The following is a 21,684-nucleotide window of genomic DNA, read 5'->3' as shown; positions in this document are numbered from 1 at the left end:
GTGGGAAAGGATCAGGCCCAAACACTCCTATTTGAATAGCATATGACAACAACAAAGCGTGAGTTCAGAGAACTGAGAACAGTTCTCCATTGCAACAAGTGTGCAAAGCTTGATTACTCAGAGAAATAACCATACCATCTTGGTCTTAGTCTTCTCTAAACACTTGCTTAAAACAATTCAAACAAATAAAATAGTGGCTGTAAATGCTTTATTGAGGGAAGTAGTAAATAAAACCAACCAGTCACTAACTGTGCAGTTTGGAGCTTAACCAGATATTGCCAAAGGTGAAGGTGAGGTCCAATCTTTTGCTCTTTTGATTGTGGAATCTTCACTTGCTTCTCCCAAGTTTTTCTCTGATCACTTCTGGCTCTTCCCATTTCTTCTCTCTTTTTCTCTAAGCACTAGAGCTTAGGCAGTCCTGGCTCTTCTTGCCAAAGACCATTCTCACCAGCAAAGCTCAATATAATGCAAACCTGACAAATTTAAAAAATATGCCCTGCAAGAAACACCTTGGGAATGACTGAAGAAGCAACAGACTGTCAGAATATAGCCACGCTCATGTGCTTTGTTTAAATACAATATAAATATTTCATTTAATTAATGCAGATCTTTACAGTGGAAAAATCCTAGGGCTCTCCCTCCACCACCTCAGCTCTGCCCTTCAACAAAACATTGGCAGATATACATGAAGCATAAATTAATTTATTACCTCTTTCTTCAGAGTGACACTGAGAGCAGAGGATGTACAACTGGTGTATTTCTATTGGCTTAAAGTAGGTCTTGATTTACACCCTTTAATGTCTGCCTGCTCCAGAAACATTTGTTATAAGGAAACAGAAGAACATTTCAGGGGTAATATTCTCTGCATTTCTTTGGTTAGTTTTAAATTAATATCAAAGACATCCAAAGCCACAACTTTAAGAATCTCTTCTCAAAATAAGGTGCACAAATAGCATGCCAGGAAAATATTGAAGACTCTGAAGTTACAGACAAATTCTTACTTAATAATTGGGTTCTCTGTCTCTCACGCATCTTGTACATCAAGTGATTATTAGAAATTTAGATTTTGGCAAGGCACTACATGACAGTCATTAGTTGAATTAATTTAAAATTAAATAATCCAATTTTTCTCCTCAAGAAAATTTCACAATGAATTGTGCCTTTGGCAAGACTTCTACCTCGCAAGCATTTTATAAGGCAGATTTATTCTAGAATTTACTGGATATCAGAAGGACTGCAAAGAAAATGCCATCAGACTTTCAAGTACCCCAAAAAGAAACACTCAAACAAAAATCCAAGAATTCTTTCAGGCAGACCCTCACACTTTAATGTTTATAAAAGTAATAATTAAAATTAGAAAACAAAAACAACAACAATCAGAGCTACAAAAAACAGAACAAAGCTGCTTTTCCAGTAATGCTATACTCTGCAAAACAATTTCAAGAAAAAGGAAATATTTATGTTAAGTGAAATCAAATTTATTTTAAATCTCAATTATGTATTTTTTCATGACAAAGGAAAGCACAACATCTTCTGTCTTGTAAATTCTTGACAAAGTAGAAAGCTGCAACTAATCCAAGATTAATATCGCAACCCACTATTTCTCCTTCAACTAACAGTACTCAAAGTGTTATTTTACTGTTAAAAATTCATCTGGTAATGCTGAGTCCTTGTTCCGACCAAACAATACATTGGGATTCAGCACAGCTGAATATTATCCTTTGCCCTTGTCTCTGGATATTTGTATCCTAATTACCGAATGAAAGAACATACATATAATGAATATATGTTATAAGTTCCCCGCCCATCCCCCAGCCTCCAGAAGCACACAGCACAGCATTTTAAGTGGATTTTTTTTTTAGCTTTTACATTTTTATTCCCAAGTTTAAAGCAGCTTTACAACTATATACATTTTCCCCACTTTACAGTTGACACCTACTGGGGAAAAACTAGCATGACAATGGTTACAGAGTAGTTCTCAGCCTGACCTCACGCTAGATCCACTAAGTTGAACTCCAGTCTAGTGGCATAAACAAAAGACTGGTGAATGGACGTGAAATTACAGCACAGTGTGCAGGTGCCATAAAATGCATCAGCTATACCAGTGTAATGCATACTTAGCTTCCATAAGCTGCTGTATTTCATGAAAAAAGAACTGCTGCCACAGAAGCAATAAATCATACTACCTCCAAAGCAGCCAATTTATAACAGTGGGGAAAGAGGCTCTGAATATTTCTATTTTATTACAATTCTGTTATAATGAGCTGCATAATGGAAGATTGAGGCATCAAATTCACTTTGGGCTCCTTTCTCCTGAGGCTGATTAGCAAGAAATAAATCAAATCTCATCAGCTGGATGCACCAGTCCAAACAGACCATGGTGCAGTAGAGTGGGATCTAGGTGAATAACTGCTTGCCATATGTGAATCTGAACAGTATCACCCCCCCACAACTCCTGGCAAGCCTTTCTCCAACACCTATTTCACAGTATTTAGATACTCTTTAAGTATTTGTGTGGGGTTTGATCGTTTACATGCATCACTTTCGTCTCTCACAGGGAAGAGAGAGAAGAGTGATCACGTGAGCTCTCTCCGCAGAAACACTGTATTGCCATCGTATTCTTTCCGCACCTCTCTTGTGACAGTCTTGTTACTCACCTGAGCTAACCAGCAAGCGGAAAAGTGCTGGATCACAGTGACATAAGGAGCAAGTCTGACATTTATTTCCTAGAAATCAATATGCATGGTGTTAAGGACCTAGCCAGAATGGCATAATACCATGTAGTGCAACGAAGGAGAAGGAATATTTAAAGGAAAATATATGTGGGTCACAGCTGGGTATCAAAGCAGGGCCACCCAGCGGTCGGACAAGTCCCCTGTCCAAAGGAGCCCACTAGAGAAAATTTACAAGCGCAGTTCAAATGCAACGTAATAAGCAGTGAAACTGAGATGGTGGGTTTGAACAAAGACCTGGCAGTGCCCTATTTCTTCTCAGCTTCAAGCTGTGGAAATAATTGGAGGAATGTAATGGTATACTGTTAGAGTATAAAATTTGTACTGTTTATACAGACCTGTGGAATTATAGAGGGGTTTCTGGAAGAGAGAGATACTTGGTTTAAGGGCAAGTAGCTGGCCTGTGTTCTGGGAGGGAGGGGGAAGAGGCGGAAACCTTTAATTGTATTGATTTTGTTTGTGGAGATCATCAGGACTCTTCTAATGGGGAAAAAAATTGCTTCAAGCTAGGAACTGGGGTTTGGAAGTTTGAGTCTTGCTTTTCTTCTGTCAATACGTTTCTGAAAAAGCTCTAGGAGAGCATGTCTGCAGGTAAGGATTTTGCAGCTTTGCTTTTGCAAACCAGGAAGCAGACAAAATAAACATTTCCAAGTCTTCATAGTTTACATTTATCAGGGGCTGGCCTGTGGATCCTAATGGTAGGGAGATGTGCTAGGTATACAATTCTGCCCTACATTAATGGCTTTGAAAGGTTCTCTGCTATCAAATTAAAAAACAAATCATCGCAGTATATACAACAGCCAAACACAAGAGATTTCCTGTAGAAGGCATTATTCTGTGTTTTTTTTTTTTTTTTTTTTTGTCATCTAGTGTTCAGAAGAAACCTCTCTGGATTTCGCATTTTATGGAGACTAGAAAAGAGCTTGTCATACTGGCACACTGTTGAAAACCGAAATGGATATTGGATTGTTCCTTTAATTCAAAGGATGAGCAGATAGTCATGCAATATTTATTACTGAAGGGCAGAGAAAGCAATCGATAATGTTTTCCCATGTTGGCCATTTTTCTCATTACTTTATTGGACAAGTCCAGGACTCCAAATGTGTGAAGCATGGATGAAATTCACCCCTGCACACAAGGCCAGGTGTTAAGACCCATCTTCCTCTAATGTCCTGCTTTGAAGGTCTGAACTTTGGCACTAATTCGTATGCACAGGAGTGAGTTTCATCCAACAGATATTGCTTACCCCTAAGCAAAAGAGTACAGGATTCTCAACTTCACTGCAAAGGCTACTTTTATAGGAAAAGATAACACTGTTCAACAGCTAGTGTTAAAAAAACAAAACTAAACAAAAAAGAATCCAAACCATGACTTGTGAGTTAGGGAAAAAAATCAGTCCTTCTTAGATACACGAACCTGCTTGCCTTCTTTTTTCATTCTTTTCCCACTTCCCTTCTTCCTCAAATCCCAACAGATTTATTCTTGGTGCAAACAAAACTCAACAGCTTCAGCCAAATACTGCAGATTAAAATAGGGGGAAGGAGGATCTAGGAAAGGGGAAGAAAACATGTAAACAGAGGGCACAAGACATAAATATGGTGATTCTTCACCTTCAATTAATAATGCATGGAATCCTTAAAGAACTAGAATTAATTTGTATGAGTTTCATAGCATGCACTGTGCTTTTCAAAAGAAATCAAACAAACAAGTTGTGTCAGAATTTGAATTTACTAATGAGAATGCCATGCCAGCACCAGTTCATTATTTGAGAATGCACAGAGCTTCCAAATAGCTACAGGAAAGGAGAACTATGTCCAAGCTGCGTGCAGTTAAAAACAAACAAAAACCTTGCCTCCTCCCCCCACCAAGGACTGTACCAAACCAAACCTGTGGGTTTCAGAGTTTAGCAAAACCTCTAGGTTTCCTTTGCTCATGAAAAGTAACATTTGCTGAAGCATCATAACCTTGCTTGATGCAGCTGCTTTGAGGATAGTAACAATATAGGTATTTTTTTTGAAGTGTCAATTTAATTAATTTCACAGTTCTTGTCATACTTTCTCTTTTTGCCAGCAACCCTGCCTCGTACTTAGGCAAAACACACACAGAACTTCTAGAATGGAAGCACTTTTGTTTTTTTCTACCTGTAAAAAGAAGCAAGCAAACAAACCCTCATTTCAAATGCTTAGTGCACCAAAAAAAAAAAAAGCTGATATAGAGGAAAAACTAGTTTCTGCACTCCAGTACAGCTAGCTGTGCTGCTTATACCACAGTCCCCCTCTCTCTCACTTCCATGATTCTGATGCATTTCAATCTTTGTCTTTAAGATGGAAGAGAAATAGATCACAAACAAAGCCCAAACAAGTTCATCTACCTCTTAGTATCCTGTATAGTATTCCATGTAGAGGGGCTCCTTACTTTGAAAACCATAAGAAAGACGAGAGACAGACATTATTCCTATCTCTGTGTAAGGACAAAGCGGGGCAGAGAAAAGGTAAGCATGTGCAACCCTAGGAGATCCAAGGGCAGTACAGTTGAAGGTTAAAGCCAGGGAAAGCAGCCTCCCAGTGCAAGTTGGGAACCCTACCCTGGCTCAGGCCCCACTGAGAATCACAAATGATAGATGATATATTAGAGACCTGGCATGAGCAATCACATAGCACCGAATTCTTCAGTCAGTTATAGGACTACATTTACACTAATTGCAAAACAAAACCAACCAAATAATCCCCTAATGCAATATTTCTTCAGCTGATATTATTCCACTTACCACTTCAGTTAACTTCAGCTAAAAGTAGCATTAAGACATTATTAAAGGGATTTATGAGCAGTAACAACACAGACTTCCTTTTCCCCCATGTTCTGAAATGAGAACACTTGCTAGTCCACTCTTCCAAATATCTTTATATACCAGTGGGAAAATATATGAATAAATATGCACATAGCCACTTTAAAAGACCATGACTTTACATACTTTTTAAACACAAAAAGCAGTATGTCTCATTGTAGCTAGAAATCAGAAAGAACACACACACATATGCATCATAAACAACAATTCTTTGCATAACTATATGGGAGAAGCTGTCAGAAATAACATGGAATCGGAAAAGAAAAGACTAATCAAAAACCTCAGGGGTCTTTTGCAATCCCATCACAGGACAAGTTCCTCTTGTTATGAGAAAAGAAAAAATGAAGCACTGAAGTCTTAAATCTTAAAGCAATGGTATTATTCTATTAATTAAACCAATAAGAAAAAGTTATTTTGATGAGTGGCTATTCTACTCAGTTCAGTGTGGAGAAACACTATACTTTGATGTTGGAATAAGGAGACTAGATTGTCATGCAAGAGATGGAGGCCATTTAGTTTCTTCCTGTACTCATACCTGCACAGCTAAGGCAACAGAATTCTTGCTTGCATGAACTATCCTACAGAAATAACTATTCCAGGTAAGGCCACAGACTTACCAATGGATTAATCCATGGAAACCTGAGCTTTCCAGGTGAAGAACAGAAGCATAATGTGATGCAAGCACTCTAAGTGATGCATTTTGCCTCTGTGGGAACATTTTACTTCTGGACAAACTAAAGGCATCCTCTCAATTTTCAGGCGCCAGCTAAACACAATCTATTCATTTAGGCACAGCGGTCACAACGTGATGTGCTTGAGGTTTATGCCCTCAAGTTCACTTCTGACAGCTTATCTGTCTCCTGTGTTGGAGCATAAGAACTGCTAAAAACGAGAAGAAGGTAGTCACATCTTGCCCTTTGCTCAGATAAAAGGCAAAAAAGAATGTACTTCAAGTCTCTTTGGTTCATTCCTTGCTTATCTCCCACAGAAGGATAGGCACCCAAAATTAAAGATGCACATTCTCATGCAGTCCTTGCCTACCAGCAGCTTTGATTATAGCTTGCTGGTACATACAAATGCAGTGAAATTTCACTTGTCATTAACATTCTTCTTCTTAATGTCAGGTAAAGATGCACATCCCAGCTGAAATATTAATTGTATATATTTTTCCTCAAATTTGCTATCTTTGGATGTATGCCATCATGTATAAGATTCTGACTCTGATGTAAAGGGACCTACTCCAACAGGAGTCAAAGGCCATAATCACTGAAGGTCACCAATAATACTTACATTGCCAATACAGACTGTTCCGCTGAACTTTAAAATTAAAGTCACAGAAAGGCACTGGGCAGCACAGCATGAACCAAAAACACTGTAGGTCTGGTGTAAAATGTTTGTTCAAAGTGCAGGTAGTAACTTATTCACGCGTCAAACCTTTCAGTCATTGAAGTTTCAAGTTCAAATATAAAGCCTCTATCTACACAAATAGAAACCCATTTTCCAGAAATATTGCCAAGATCATTCTGTTCAAGAAAAAAGATCTCTACATACCTGTAACAACAAATTAAGTGAAAAGTCTAATTACTTTTTCCTCCTAGATAAAAGCTGATTCAAAGATACAAAAACATTTTTAGATGTGCGCCATTTTTGTTGGACATTCCAGTCTGATATTTTTGCATAGTACTGAAAGATTTAAGTGATTTTTTTACCCTTTTTTTCCCCAAAGCATTTCATTTTTCCATTAGCTTCAGACATTTAGCTTATCCTCGATTTTTTTTTAAATTAAGAGCTCATAAGTTTTTCAATTTAGAAAAGCTTTAATCCAGATCTATTTTTACTGACTTACTAAAGATTTAGACTAGCTGTTATAAATTCAAATCAGAACAACATTAAAAAAAATTTCAACATCCATCCACACTTGCAACAACATAGCTACCTATATCCACTCCTTCTCAAACTCTTTGTAAACAAGTCTCCATTTAAAGTTAGAGTGAGAGACTAAAATGCATCTCACTTGAGACATCTCAATTATTTAATCAAAATCATCTTTGGACATTCTAATCCTGGCTTAGGTTTAGTTTTCAGTCTCTGAGGAAGGAAGCGATTACTAATGCAAGCAAATCAATATTTTGTGGCAATGTGGCACATGAAGTGTATCTATAAACAGGAAGGTATTAAAAAACAAGGAGCTCCCCAAGCTCAGCGTCTGCAATTAGAGTTGATTATGAAATTCTGTCATCATCATAAACTCACCAATAGAGGTTGCTGAGTCAGTACAGAGTCCTCAGGAACAAAGGGCTAATGATGCTGTCCCCTTCCTGCAGGCCTCCAAGAATAAGGCTTGCTGCTCAAACGGCAAAGGCTCAGAATTAATTTCATGTGGGCCCACACATCCATTCTGGGATTTAACTTTTGTCTTTGGGTGGTGGAAGGTGTTAGCTAATGAGATCTGCCTCAGGGTTAGACGTGGGAGCACGGGAGGGGTAGCACAGCTTGTTAATGCAACAGGGATAAGTAAGCAAGGAATCCAAACTGTGCTCCTCTCTCTCCACTGTGCAAACGTGGCAGCACCTCTCCGAAGACTTTGCTACTTCCTCGGCACCGAGAACTGACTTCATTTGGTGGAGAAGAATTACCATTCAGGCTATTAAAAAAATTGCAACAGCAATATCAGTGATTGTCAGCTAGCTTCACAAGGGAAGAACTTTTTATTCCTTCTTGCTATTATTGCAACATATAACTAAGGCTATGAGAGATGCTAGTGGTGCAGGTAGTTAAAACTGGGCACACTTGAAGGATACAGGGTCAAAACCTCTTCTCTGTAAAGAAAGCCTTTTGGAGCCAGAACATCTGGATTTATTTCTTTACAGTTCATTGCTCTAACGTGGCTTGAGGGATAAATCAATACATTTTAAAACATTTTCTGGCATTATTTTTCAATCACATGGATTAGCACAAACTAGTTTGGTACCTCTAGACTATAGCTCTAGAAATTTACAGCTCTGCACAGCACTTCCACAGCCTGGGCTCAAAAAGGGCCTTGTCACCACATTCCTCAGTTTGCAAAGCAGGCTGGGGGATAAAGCCCGCTTCGCTGAAACTTTCTCTCTTTGGCTTTCCTGTAATTAGATGCAATGCCAAACAGTAAGAAAGAGAAGTGGAGTAGAAAAAAAAATAAGAAAGCAACTGTATTGAAGGAAAACACCGAGAAGCGGCATTTACAACATGCAAAAAGAAAAGATTATACTCTGCAAATCAGCCGCCTGAACTTCCCATTAGCTGTTTATCCAGGGCTGCCCCACTTCTAAACACAGCCATAAATTACCTCTTCCCACGCCGGAGTTCGGGACCAAAGTGCGACCTCCCAGGGCGCCATGCGGCAGCTCGCCAGGTCCTCTCAGCTGCGCGGCCTGCTGACAGATCTCCCTAAGAGGTCTCTCCGCCACGTTCGGGTCTCCGACCTTGGCAGCAGGGATCTGGCCCCGCTTCCTCATGCGGCGCTTTGGGGTGTGAGGAAGGGGCCAGCAGACTCAGCCGCTCCGGCTCTGCCGCCGGCCCCCCAGAGGCAGCAGGCCTCACGGCCCCCGAGTCACCGCTTCCGAACAAAAACGCTGCTAATCGTTGCGCCTTGAACACATCGTCGGAAAAACTGCAGCCTGCAAACTTGTTACAACTGGAATTATCTTTAGCACAGTAAGCTGAAGTCGTTAGTTATTTATTCTCTGGCAGCGTAGGTGGATAATTAGTGCATAATTTGAGGTTTTCTAGGCATGACAGCCTGCTCCGATAGCTGCCCCTAGTCCTGATTAAATCCCTGCCTCCGATCGCACAGCGGAGCCTCCTGCGAGAAAATTCCAGGAGCTGCCGATGCCAGGTTGCCGTCTCTCAGCTTGAAACCATCACGAATATTTTTTTTTTAAGCAAGATTTTTTTTCTTCCCCCTGAAGCTTTGACTAAACATTGCTTTGCATCTAAAGCACCTGTGAGAACATGGAGGCTACTGCAGGGGAATGAAACGGATGCTACACGGAAGGCATAACGCGGCGTTATGAACCGAGACGTGCGCAGGCTTCGGAAAAGCAAATAAATACACACGCGTGTTAGGAAAGGAAAAGTGAATTGTATTAAGACCCCTCTGTCCCACGCACCATGGAGAAGATGCAGGCGACGCTGTAATGCCTCAAACCTGTGTGCCCAAATTTTCTGCCTCCTCCACCCTAGCAGCCTGCGCCTCGCAGGAAAGCATCTCCGACTGTTTGAAAGCAGCTTCCCGGCCTTGCTGTGCCGGCTCGGTATCCCAGGGGAGGAAAAGGCTGCAGGAGCTTTCCCCAGCGCCCCGGGGGGCAGCGGGGGGAGCCGGGGGTCCCTGCTGTGCGGCTTCACCTCACACGGCTGCTGCCGCTGTGGTGCCTCACAACGCCGCCACATCCCTGAACAACGGGCTCGGAAACGCTGTCCCTCTGGAGGGGGGAGCCCCCACTTCCAGCCCTCCAGGACACTCTCCTGTCCCTTAACGCGGAGGCCTGAGGGCAGCCTGGAGTCAGCCCTCCCCCCGGCCACCCTCCTTCTAGAAGCTTCCGTGGCGGCGCCTCACCGAGGGCCACCGCCGTCGCCTCCAGCTGCCCCTTGCTGGAGGCCGCGTTTTGGGGCGCCCGCTGTGCCCCCGAGCGGGGTTGAGCCCTGGGCGCCCCCCCTGGAGGCACAGCCCTGTTTCTTGGTCCCTCCAGAGCCCCAGCCAAGCGGGCAGCAGCGGCCGCCGCGCTGGTGAGTGGTATCGATTCTGCAGGTGGCGGCTGCCGGTTGCTGCCTGCGGCGCCCAGATACAGTTGCACGTCGTCGGCGAGACGGGCGGATTTTGTGCGCCGTGCTTGGAAAGGTCACGGCTCTCTGAAGTCCGCCAGCGTCGCTGTCGTCTCCTTCATCCCTTGGTTCGCTAAATGTCAAGTCAGCTGAATGGCCTCCGGCAACAAATTAAAACCAGTGGGATAAAATGGACCATCATCTCCAACTCACAAGGTGGGGATTCTGTATGGATATTTATGTAAGAAGGATTTTCTGCCCCCACAAAATACCTGAATCCTAACCAATTCATGCACAGCTCCCCGTTTGGCCGCGCACGTGGGTCTCGGAGCCAGGCAAGGCCCTGCGCCCGGCGCAACCAGCGCTCCAAGGGGAGCAACACAGGAGGGAGCCCCGGACCCCGTCTCACATCCTGAATGGGAGAGAAAGGGAGCACTCGGCTGCCGCTTGTGTTGCTAGGCTCCTTCGGGGATCTGTTGTGTTTTTCTAAATTCAAGATCCGCTCACGCTGTCTTTTTTGGGGCACGTCTGGGAGTCGCAGTGGAAAGTAGCTTGGTTATTAATCTGAAAGCTGCTAGGGCCCCCGCACAGGCCTGTCCTGCGCCCACGCCACCCGAGCGCCTCAGCTGGCGGGCACCCTCACAGCACGCGTGATGCCCGACAGCCGCTCTGCGCCTCCTTCCGCAAGGCCCAGCTTGCTCGCGCCCAGACTGACGAACCCACCTTGGGTCCCACCACGCGGGCAGCGGGACTCGGGCAATCACGTTACCTATAAATCCCTTTGTGGATATAGAACTGATAAACTGGCTTCCGGAGCCCAATCCAACACCTTAATTCCCTAACGTTAAATAGATGTCCCCCCCAGCTCCCATCACAAAATACCACCTCTCAGCATCTTGATAAGACACTTCTTTCTCACCTAGGACTGATCCCTTATTGCATTTCGGGGGTTAGCTTGCAGAGGACAGGTTCATTTGCTAATACATGAATCATTATTGCTTTGAGCCTCTGAGCTAGCATTTTTATGAGCACGTTTCAAAATGTATTTGATTGCTGTTAGAAATCATTTTGGTTCACACTCGACAACCGGGCCAACCTAAGCCAATATGCTCTGCCTGGCACTGTGAAAGGATGTTGTGAGAATTTAATTACTAACTGCAAGTTACTGTGCATATGGTGAATTTTAAATACACTATTCTTTTTTTTTTTTTTGATTTTTTTGCCTCCAAGATAAAAACCAGCCAGTTAACTCCAGCTTATTAAGATTTCTATCTAGCAGTTCTGATAAAATTGTTTCAAATTGTATATCCTACAGAGAACAGCACACTGCATCTACCGATCCATGAGCTGCTTGCAGACCATAAATGCCATCCAAGCCAAAGAAAGTCCTCTTTGCCCTTCTGTAAGTCTAGGTTACTCATTTGAGATTAGAGTTACTTCATGGCCTTCAAGTAAGAAAGGGTCTGGAAAAAACATTTGTTTTTGTGATAAGGTACAACTAAACATCACTAGAATGGAAGTTCTTAGTTCTGGCTGTAAGATTCTCATCTTGGGGAAGGGAGGAGGGATGATGGAGGTATAGAATATAAAAAAGTATAAGAAATAGTTTAAAATCCACTCACCCTTTACTCCTCTTCTCCTTTTCCCCTATTATAATGGTGCTGTTGCTCCTTTATGATTTGGCTCCTTTATACTCTTGTGGCTCCATGGCATACATCACACCGACATGCACACAGGATAAATCAGAACCTCAAACAGGAATCAGATTTCATTAGCATGTTAATAGGAGGAGGTTTTTTTCAGAGGGTCTCTTAATTAATAATACATATGCTACAACATAAAGCCTATGGAAAATTCAGCCCCTGTATGCCTCTAGTTCTATAGTGTGCTCATGTCCAGTTTTCTTTCCTATGTCCTTCCAATATCATTGAATAAAATATCTGGGGTCCTGAGTCTAGGTGTATATTCCCTTGAGCTTTTCGCCTCTGGAATACAGTATGCCTCACACTTCCCACCATCCCCCAGACCACTTTCACTAAAAGTGTTAGCAAGAACAGCTAGCAAGACTAGGAAAGCTAGCAAGACTTTTCTGTGATGCACTCTGGGTTGCCCTTGGTTAGGAATCCTGCACCGTACGTTTTGTTACAACTTGACTGCCAGACTCACAAAGAGGCAGGATACTAGTTCAGCCTAAGTTCAGCAAGCAGTAGAAAAGGGAGAGTGCAGAGAGAAAGGAGAGGGAGAAATTGAGAGGGAAAAAAAAGACATTCTTTAGACTGTAAAATAACACACTACAACAAATTTTCTCCACATTCAGTAGCATGGATTGCTTTAGATACATCTTACCTGTAAGTGCTGAATGCTTACAGGGACACGGAAAAAAAAGGATCATTAAGTAGGTCTGGAAACCTCCTTCCTTCTGGTGGATTTTTTTTTCTTTTGTTTAAATTCCAGTGCTAATCTGCTTTCCTGTGAGATTTTTTTTTTTTTATCTCAAGCAATTCAGTTCAGAGGGCTGGATATAAAGAGTGTGATTTGAATTTATTGCAGAAGAGAAATTGCTGTGGACGCTGAAAAGCAAGACTGGAAATCTGGAGTAATGATGCCAGAAATAGAATCATAAAACCTGATTTAGAACCAGCAATCAAAGAAGCATCTGCTGACTTCCACCTCATGATAAAACCGAAGCTGCTCCTGAAAAACCCACTCTCCCTAGATGGTACTTCTCTTGGAGGAGGATTTGAAGGGATTTGATAATGTGCTGCTCAAGGAAAACAGAAGCACTGACATAGAATTGAACTGAAATACACTCTGTAAACATGGACTAGCCTTTCTGGAGGCCAGCAAGTCATGATTATGTTTAAGTGTAGGTGTGAGGAGACACGTTCTCACCTGCTATGACTCACTGTTGATTTCAATTGCATTTAATTTCCCCATGATTTAAACTTATCTGCTCAGCTCTAAATACAACAACTCCACTCACTGAACATCACGATCCACTTTTACCTGAGTGCATGAATATAGGATGAAGCATGTCTTGTCACTCAAGAAACAAGATGTTCAAACCCCTGTTTTGTCACAGACTTCCTCCAGTGATCCACTTCAGCCAGGCCCTTCTGCCTCAGCAGCTTTAGTCCATGAACTCAAATTTTGGGGTGAAAAGTGGGAGGAAAGAGGAAAAAGAAAAGAGCTTTCTGTGGGTGGGGCCCTCTTTTCCCCTCTGGAGAGGGCCATGTGTGATAACTGCTTGTGCTCCTCAATTAAGAGTTTAAAAAGAGCTAGGATAAATCCTGTCCTTATCCTGCTTCCACCTCAGTTCATCCTCTTTGTGAGGGGGAAGACACCTTACAAAGATATTGCAAGGACAGATTCATTAGTGTTTATGAAGTATGCAGAGATATAACAATGAGAGTCATATCAGTGCTTAGAAATATTTGCAGATTATGTGATACACTTCTCATAATACTACTTTTTTGCTTCTCTCTTTGAGCACTTTATAATGAAAATTAGAATCTAAAGAAACTTGAGAGTACATTTCAAAACAGAATTGTGATCACCAGCTACTTTCTATGCTTGCCCCTTCAGTAATTCTTTGATTCTCATGGTTACAAAAACAAAAACTCCCAAACCTATGTTTTTCCTTTTTCTCAGAGCTGTGAGTTGTCAAGTTTACTTGATGCCTGCTGGTCCTTGTGTGCCCAACAAGCACATGTTCAACCTCCAAATAAGCATGAAGTCCTCAGACCTGGCACAAATTAACTAATTAGGAGCTTTGTTTTCCTAAGCAACAAGCATTTTTCTACTTGTTTGGGGTGAATCCTCTGCTGGTGTAAGAAAGAACAATTCTGTGAGACATGATGAAGCTGTGAATATTTACCTCAGACTAAATTTATGGCTGGTGTAAACATGCCATATTTATCAATGCATTTTGAAAGGAAAAGAAAAAAACAAGACCATTATTTTGCCTTCTGCTCAGGAGAAGAAGTTAAGAAAGGGCTTCATAAGCCTTGGAATTGTAAGGATTTAAATAGGTTTAATAGTTACACAGAGTCCCCTTCTACTAAACCCAGAGAATGCTGTTATCAAGAACAGCATTATGTCACTCTGCCCTAATGAATAGAAAAAAGGGTCTCTCTAACTGTTTCAGACTTAAGAAAGGAACTTTGGCTCCAGGATCAAAGCACAAACCTGGTTCCTAAGAGATTAAAATTGTTCTGACTTTTTTATGCTAAAGCTGTACACAGCGTAAATCCCTCAGTACCCCTCATGAGCTCCACTGAAGCTTTGAACTTCATTTCTGATCAGGAAAAGAAGGCAGTGAAATGCAGTATCCTGGATGTCAGTATTATGGTAGCTTGCGACTGTAAGTGAGGGGAAACACTCTACTGACATGGACATCCTCGGATGTATTCCGAGTGCTTAAAAAAACCTCCAACAGGATCATTCCAAAGGCACCTTTCCAAGGAACGAGAAATAATATTTTCAAAACACCTCTGCCACTTAGGAGCCTATACTCTGCTCTCAAAAGTGACTCAAGATGATCTATATCACATAAAAAGATGAAAACTGGATCCAAAGTCAGTTAGGCTGAGATTTGAAAAAGTTGCACCTCAGCAGGTCTGGTTGATTCCACTGGCTTACACTTTGCACCACTGATGCAGACCATACTTCAAAACTTTCTGCCCTTTTGGTCCTACACCTCCTCTTGCAGCATGAGAGTGTCCAGCCAGGGCAGCATCTCATTTTCCCAGAGCCATCCTGAACAGGCCAAACAATCTTCCTAATTTTTAAGTGCAAATCCATCATCCTTCCTACGAAAATAGTAGTTTTTCAGAGTTTAAATAAATTACTTTGCTGTTTAATTTCCTCCTTCTTGCTGATAGGTGGCACCATTTTCTGCACAGAATGCCAACACTTGAAGTACATTGAGAATTTCAGCAACTTTTGGCAAATGCTTCACTGCTAACACACCTCAGCACCAACCATATGTGTTCTGGAGCTCTGTCAATAGATTAGAGAGAATTCACTGTAATAAAGTGCAAAAGCAGAAAAACCTTTCCTGAATTCTGATTCAAATCTCTTTATTACAGCTCAGTTATTCATGCAAAAAAAAACAGGACCTGATCATGCAGGGAACTGCTGTATACCAATTCATCCTTTCTAGATTGGACAGTTCAGCTCAGTCACACCCTATTCTCTTATTCAGGACTTCACAGGAAACTTGCTAAAACTAAAAATATTCCAAAACCAAATCCCTGGTTTGGGTTGTAAAGACTTGTGAGAATCACCTCACAAGTAAAAGATTTTACACTGACCAAACTCAGCAGAACTGGAACTATAAGGTGAACAACAACCCCCTCTTCCCCTCCCGCCCTGCAATCTCATGTTTAATTCCCATTTTCCCTGTTCAAGGAAATACCAGCCTGCTTTGCCCTGCCCTCATCATCCCATTTCCAGAATTCCAAGTTACAACACTAAAACACAATCTTTTCCTCAAGGACTTCCTCAGCCAAGAGGGCCCACCTGAGGGGTCATGCTAAAGCCTCCTTTGTCAGCAAGATAAGAGCCACTGTGAAGTTCTGCTCAGCTTTTCTACAACAAATAGACTTTTAAAATGTGTACACATGGTCTAATGAATGTTACGTCACTTCAGTGATCTCACCTTTGCATCTTAGTTCTATAAATGGCAAAATAATTTTTGTAAATTAGAAAAGCTCCTTTTTCCAATGCAGACTTTTTTCCAAAATAGAGGTCATCTACATTATTAACCCCCCCTCCAAACAGACAAACAAACAAACATATTACAGTTACAGTAAGGAAATGAAATGATAGAAAAAGGTGGGAATAAGCTGAAGGGAAAGTTAGAGAATATAGTTAAGCAATAAAGGTGGGCTACTGACAACAAGAACATAGCTCAGAAAAATGTTAGCACTGTGTTTGCATGAAAGCAGCCAAGTTTGGTTTGCTGGTGCTTAGGATCATGCTTCTTGTTTTTTGGATACTGAAATAAGCTTTTGGATTTGTTCACAGGTTATGAATGTTTCATGAGTTTTAGCATAAAGGGTTTGCTTTCACCTCAGCATTTAGAGGGGATATTACTTCAGTCATTATTTTCTTGCTTTCTGTGTTCCAGATAACCAGTCAGGATGCAAAAGCAGTTCCAGCTATATTAGATGCAGCTATATATAACATGAACATACTAGGACGTATTCTGAATGTTTGAAAAAAATTCCAGCAGAATCATTCCAAATGCACCTTTCCATAGAACATGGAATAACAAATGGCATTTCCAAAGAACAAATGTATTTATCTAGCTATATGTAACAGGTGCTTAATTGCATTACATGAGCAACAGATAGATGAAACAGACAAACACAAAAAAGGCCAAGCAATGTATATGCTGAAAAATCATTATCCAAACTACTCAGTGCTCAGTTATAGGCACATATACATGATTCACTGTTGATTCATGAATGATTTATTGATCAAGAAAGAAAAGGAGTGTCTACATTCACAGTATACATTCTTCACAGTGAGTAATTTGAGACTTTGATAACTGCTGTAATACAAATATTGTCAGATGCAGAACTGCATACAGAATATTGACATGAATCTAATTTTGCTTGATATTATTTACAGACCATTCATTCTAAGCAGCACAATGGAACCTTTTAAAGGTGACATTTTTCCTTCGAAGAAATGCTGAATTGATTATAATAGGAAATTAAATCCACAGAATAGTCTGGCTAGCAACAGAGCAGTCTTTCCCACAGAGTCCTCAGTGCGAGCTTATGAAAAATATCTCCTCCCCAAAAAGGCTGGTCTCAGAGACATAGGAGCTAAGTAGGTTTGCCCAGTCTGAGCAAGGCTGTTCCTTCTGAGACTGCCCGTAATATCGCCCACCTGAAGACTATAGCCAGCTGTACTTCCTCTGGATAAATCAGGGAATCACTTAACAGCTGCTCTTTGACTTGTGCAGGCAGATGTCCTTGTAGAAATCAGAAGAGGGAAAGCTTGTGCACTCAGGTCTTACCCAGTTAGTTAGACTGAAGCAGAGGCATGCATTTGAGTCAGGAACATGGAAACATTTCCCCAACCCAAGCACAAATATAACCCACGGCTGGGCCCTGGCAGCAGCAGCGGGAGGAGCAGGGCAGGGAATTCTTTCTCTCATTTCTAGCAGAATGGAAGAAGGTATCAGAGCTGCTCTGTGTGCTTCAGTCTGCTCATCACAAATTGCAGACTTTGGGCATAGAGTAGAAGCAGTCTGTCTGAGATCCAAAATCAATGTTAAAACAAGTAATGCATGTCTTCTAGTGCTGAGGAGTTCAAGAATCTGATCAGTTGTTACTGTGCTATCACCCAATCCAGTATATGACACAGAGTATCTGCTTGCACTTTTACAAACTTGTTTGCTAGTGATACAAAATAAGTGTGACACCCAACCAATTCTTAAATATATTTAGGAGGGGATGGCAGAGATCAAACTAAGAATGGTGTGAAAAAAATTAGTTGGCAGCAATTATTCAGTTTTTCACCATACAAGAACAACAGGACAGCCTATGGAATGAATTGGCAGTAGATTTAAAAGTAGAGATACTGTCTTACACAGCAATTGTGGTATTTATTACGACAGGATGTTTTGACATCCAGAAATGTAAGTGGATACATACAGGCTAGGCCCACAGTAGTTATTAAATCTAGTGGTTGGTGCACAGACTCTGGCCTGGGAAGTCCTTACCTGCTGGAAATTAGGGGGAGGTACGTGATGAAAAGATCATTCTACATTTTCCCTGTTTCCTATTCCATTCTTCTAAACATTAATTACTGACTGTTGTCAGAGACAAGGTGCTGGGCTACACAGACTTCTGTCAAAAGTATGACAGTATGGCAGGGAGTTCATAAGCACTTCATATCCTCTTTCTATTCCCTTTGGGCAGATGAAAATGACTTCTGAAGCAGGAAAAAAATCAAGTCAATAGCGCTATTATTGAAACAGACCAGCTCTCTAGATGGCAGAAATTACTAAAGTTCCTGCAACTTTCATTGGCTTCAGCAGAACAATGTCATTTTATATCATCTGCAAATCTGGCCTCTATCTTGCTATAGGTCAGGTCACAGGATGTGGGATCAAGCCTTTTCTTTGTGCTAAACTATGCAATTCAGGAAGTATAAGCTGTTCTGTTTCTTTGGTTTGGGGAGTGTTCTTTAGACTAGTAAAACATCAATGACAGATCAATTGTACTCTTACACATTTCAATTACTAAAATATAGCTCCAGTGCAAGACTCCTACAAAGGGAACATTTTCATCATGAGCTTCCTGTCCTATTCTGTGGTTCAACAGCATATTTTTCCCCTGGGTTCAATGATTCCAGGAATGTTGATTGCAAGGTCAGAAATTTTTTATGGGGATTTTTAAAATCTGTGTTTGAATGCTTCTTGTGGAGCACTTGTCCCAAGGGACCATGCAAGATCTTAGCTTGTATTGCTGTGTGGACTGGCACCTGCAAGCATTATGTAAGTATGCCTTTGTACTAGGGTTGCAAGACAAGTCTTCTCTGAGGTCTAACAGTTACAATGCAATCGTAGTCTGTACTGCTGTCAGCCTAGCTTTGGATGTGCACTTTCCAGGGCCAAGTCTCTAGTGAGTGTGTGGTGATGCATCACCTTGACGTGCTCAGAGCTTGTCCCCTTTAGAACAGCTTGGAATCTGGTGTGAAGTGTGCAGTGCTCATCTCAAAAATGGGCTGACTACCTTTCAGAATTCATTACATGCAATTTATATTTTAAAATATATACATAGAATGTGATTTTAAATATACAGTTTGCTTTTCTAGTTTTTCTTTTGTGTGCCAACTTTGAATTTAATATAAGGTGTCCAAATGTACAATAATAAAAAATACAGCTCATGTCAGCAGTAAAATGCATAGTAATTTATTAACTTTTCAAGTGTAAATACAAACTGATTTAATGATGTGACACATAATGAAAAATGATTTGCAGTCACAACTTGCCTTGCAGTTGCTGTGTTAATTTTTTTAAATCAAACTTATTACAAAGAGTCTAAAAATCAGGTGATACTTTTTGTTGGCCAATAGAAAACGGTAACCCTATGAAAAGCAGTAAGTGCTTCTACAAGTCTGAAGAAAACTCTAGATACAGAAATTCTCTTCTTCAAAACTGGGTTGGCATATATTGCTTCAATGGGATATTTATAAGTAAATATTCCCGGGCAAACGTATTGTTTTGACTTAGGGCAACCCACAAGCGCAATACCTATAGTTCTGTATTATTAACACTTTTGTAATGTAAGTCAATATATTTTGTGAAACCGTTCTAAAATCCATTACAATGTGCTAAGTAGGTCATTGTTAATCTCTTTTCTAATGCCACTGATGGCTGGCACATTGCAGAGACAGCTAAAATCTTCACACAGCATAAGCATTCCAGTCCTTTGTAAGGACAAGATATTTTCAACAGTTACCAGAGTAAAATCGGGTGACTATTAAGATAGAACCTGAAGCTAATCCATTACATTTTCTAGAATATTTCTAGGTGACGTAAATATTAATGTGCTTTATGCCAAATTCACTGTTATTAGCTATATAGTTACAGTGTCCACTCCTCGAGTTCCCTTACTTCACTAGGTAGGTAGACTCCATTTCTAGGAGGATGCACACACCGCATTAGTATTTCATGAATCTCCTTGTTACCACACAAGAAGCTATAAATGCATGATGCACATACTTCATTAGATCATGGTGCCAATTAATATATTTTCCATGCATCCAGTAATTACAGCTCTCACCTTATGTCCACTAATGTCACTGGGAAAAAAAAAATGGTGTCAGCAAACTAAGATTTAGAGGTACACGTTATGATAGTCTCTCAAATTTGTATTCCTAATGAAGCAATACAAGAATGCATAAAATTCATGATTCCTTCCAGAGAGAACGTAATATTAAGTCTACTTTGGTGGCATACAGATGTGCAGACATGTGAAGACCTGAGCCTTCCTTGCTTTCTATCCAGATTGTTAGCTAGTTTTTCTAAATTGCAATACCACCTTTTATCTGTACCACTACCTCAGGATTGGCTTTTATTAGCAGTAAGTAGCAGTTAGTCAAAATAGCAGCAATCAAAAATGGAACATCGTCGTTGCTAGAAACATTTTTGGTTGAGGGAATTCTGATACTTTTTCTTTCTCGCAAAACCATTCACAAAAACCCAAAGATATTTGTGTCCTAACTGAATAATAATATGTTAAACTCCCTCTGGACTCCAGCTTCTATTGAAATTCTTCTTACAACCCAATTCATTGGGACCAGAAACAGGCCATAATGTGCTTTAGTATGGCTGTTAATGAACCATTTCAAATGAATACTGGATACTGAAGGAATTACATGCTGTGTAATTGATCTAAAGAACAGATTAGGACTGGTGCTATTTCATTAAACCTTATTAGTTGTGGCTTAAGTACTTAAAATTTCAGCTGCCCTGTGTCAGATAGATTATGCCCTTTGTCACATGGCAAGTGAAGTTTTCATCTACTAGAACACAGTTTCTATAAAGGAGCAGGCTGATAAGAAGAATACAGATGTAAACAGTTTGCAAAGGGTTGCAAAGGACTGATTTTCAGACATGCCAAGCCCCAAATCATTCACTGAAATGAGATAGTTCAGCACTTTCAGAGTATGTAGGAAGAACTGCTTTTGTCTTTGTCTTGGGTCAGTCCTGTGGAGCTGCAGGTCTTCAGCTTTTTGGATGTGGGACAGTCCTGAAGAGTTTTCATGCCACATGGATGGGCACAATACAGATCGTTATGGAATTCCAGTGGAACTCATAGGGTCCTTCATCTACATGTTTATTAGCTCTTCCCTCTCTTAGTTGCTTTCCATTGGAGGCAAGCGTGCCTCAGGAACCAGTGAGCCAATATAGCTAGAGGAGAATTTTGGCTCAGGAGCAAATGGTTTTAATCAAGCCAAAAATAAATGCAGCTTGGAAAATAGTTTCTAGCCCTCAGAGGAGATAGGTCTTTTACCCACAGCACTCAAACTAATTTTAAAGGGATCTTGATATGATTACAAAGGTATTATCAGACATGTTTGTCTATGACAGCAGCTTGATGTTCCTTCTAGCCTTCTGCTCTTCTGTCCTAGGATCTAGCATTTAACTCTGAAATCTCTTAAATCAAACAAAATGGCAATTGAAAATTCTGTTCTCAGCTGAATTTCCTCTACAAGGCATATTACATTACATTACTTTTCAGAGTATCTGGACTGCAGTACTGTTGGAAACAAGAATGA

The sequence above is a fragment of the Apteryx mantelli genome, chromosome 17, assembly GCF_036417845.1.
Source record: "Apteryx mantelli isolate bAptMan1 chromosome 17, bAptMan1.hap1, whole genome shotgun sequence".
Taxonomy (NCBI): Eukaryota; Metazoa; Chordata; class Aves; order Apterygiformes; family Apterygidae; genus Apteryx; species Apteryx mantelli.
The sequence above is the reverse complement of the archived record's forward strand: the minus strand, read 5'-3'. Positions refer to the sequence as shown.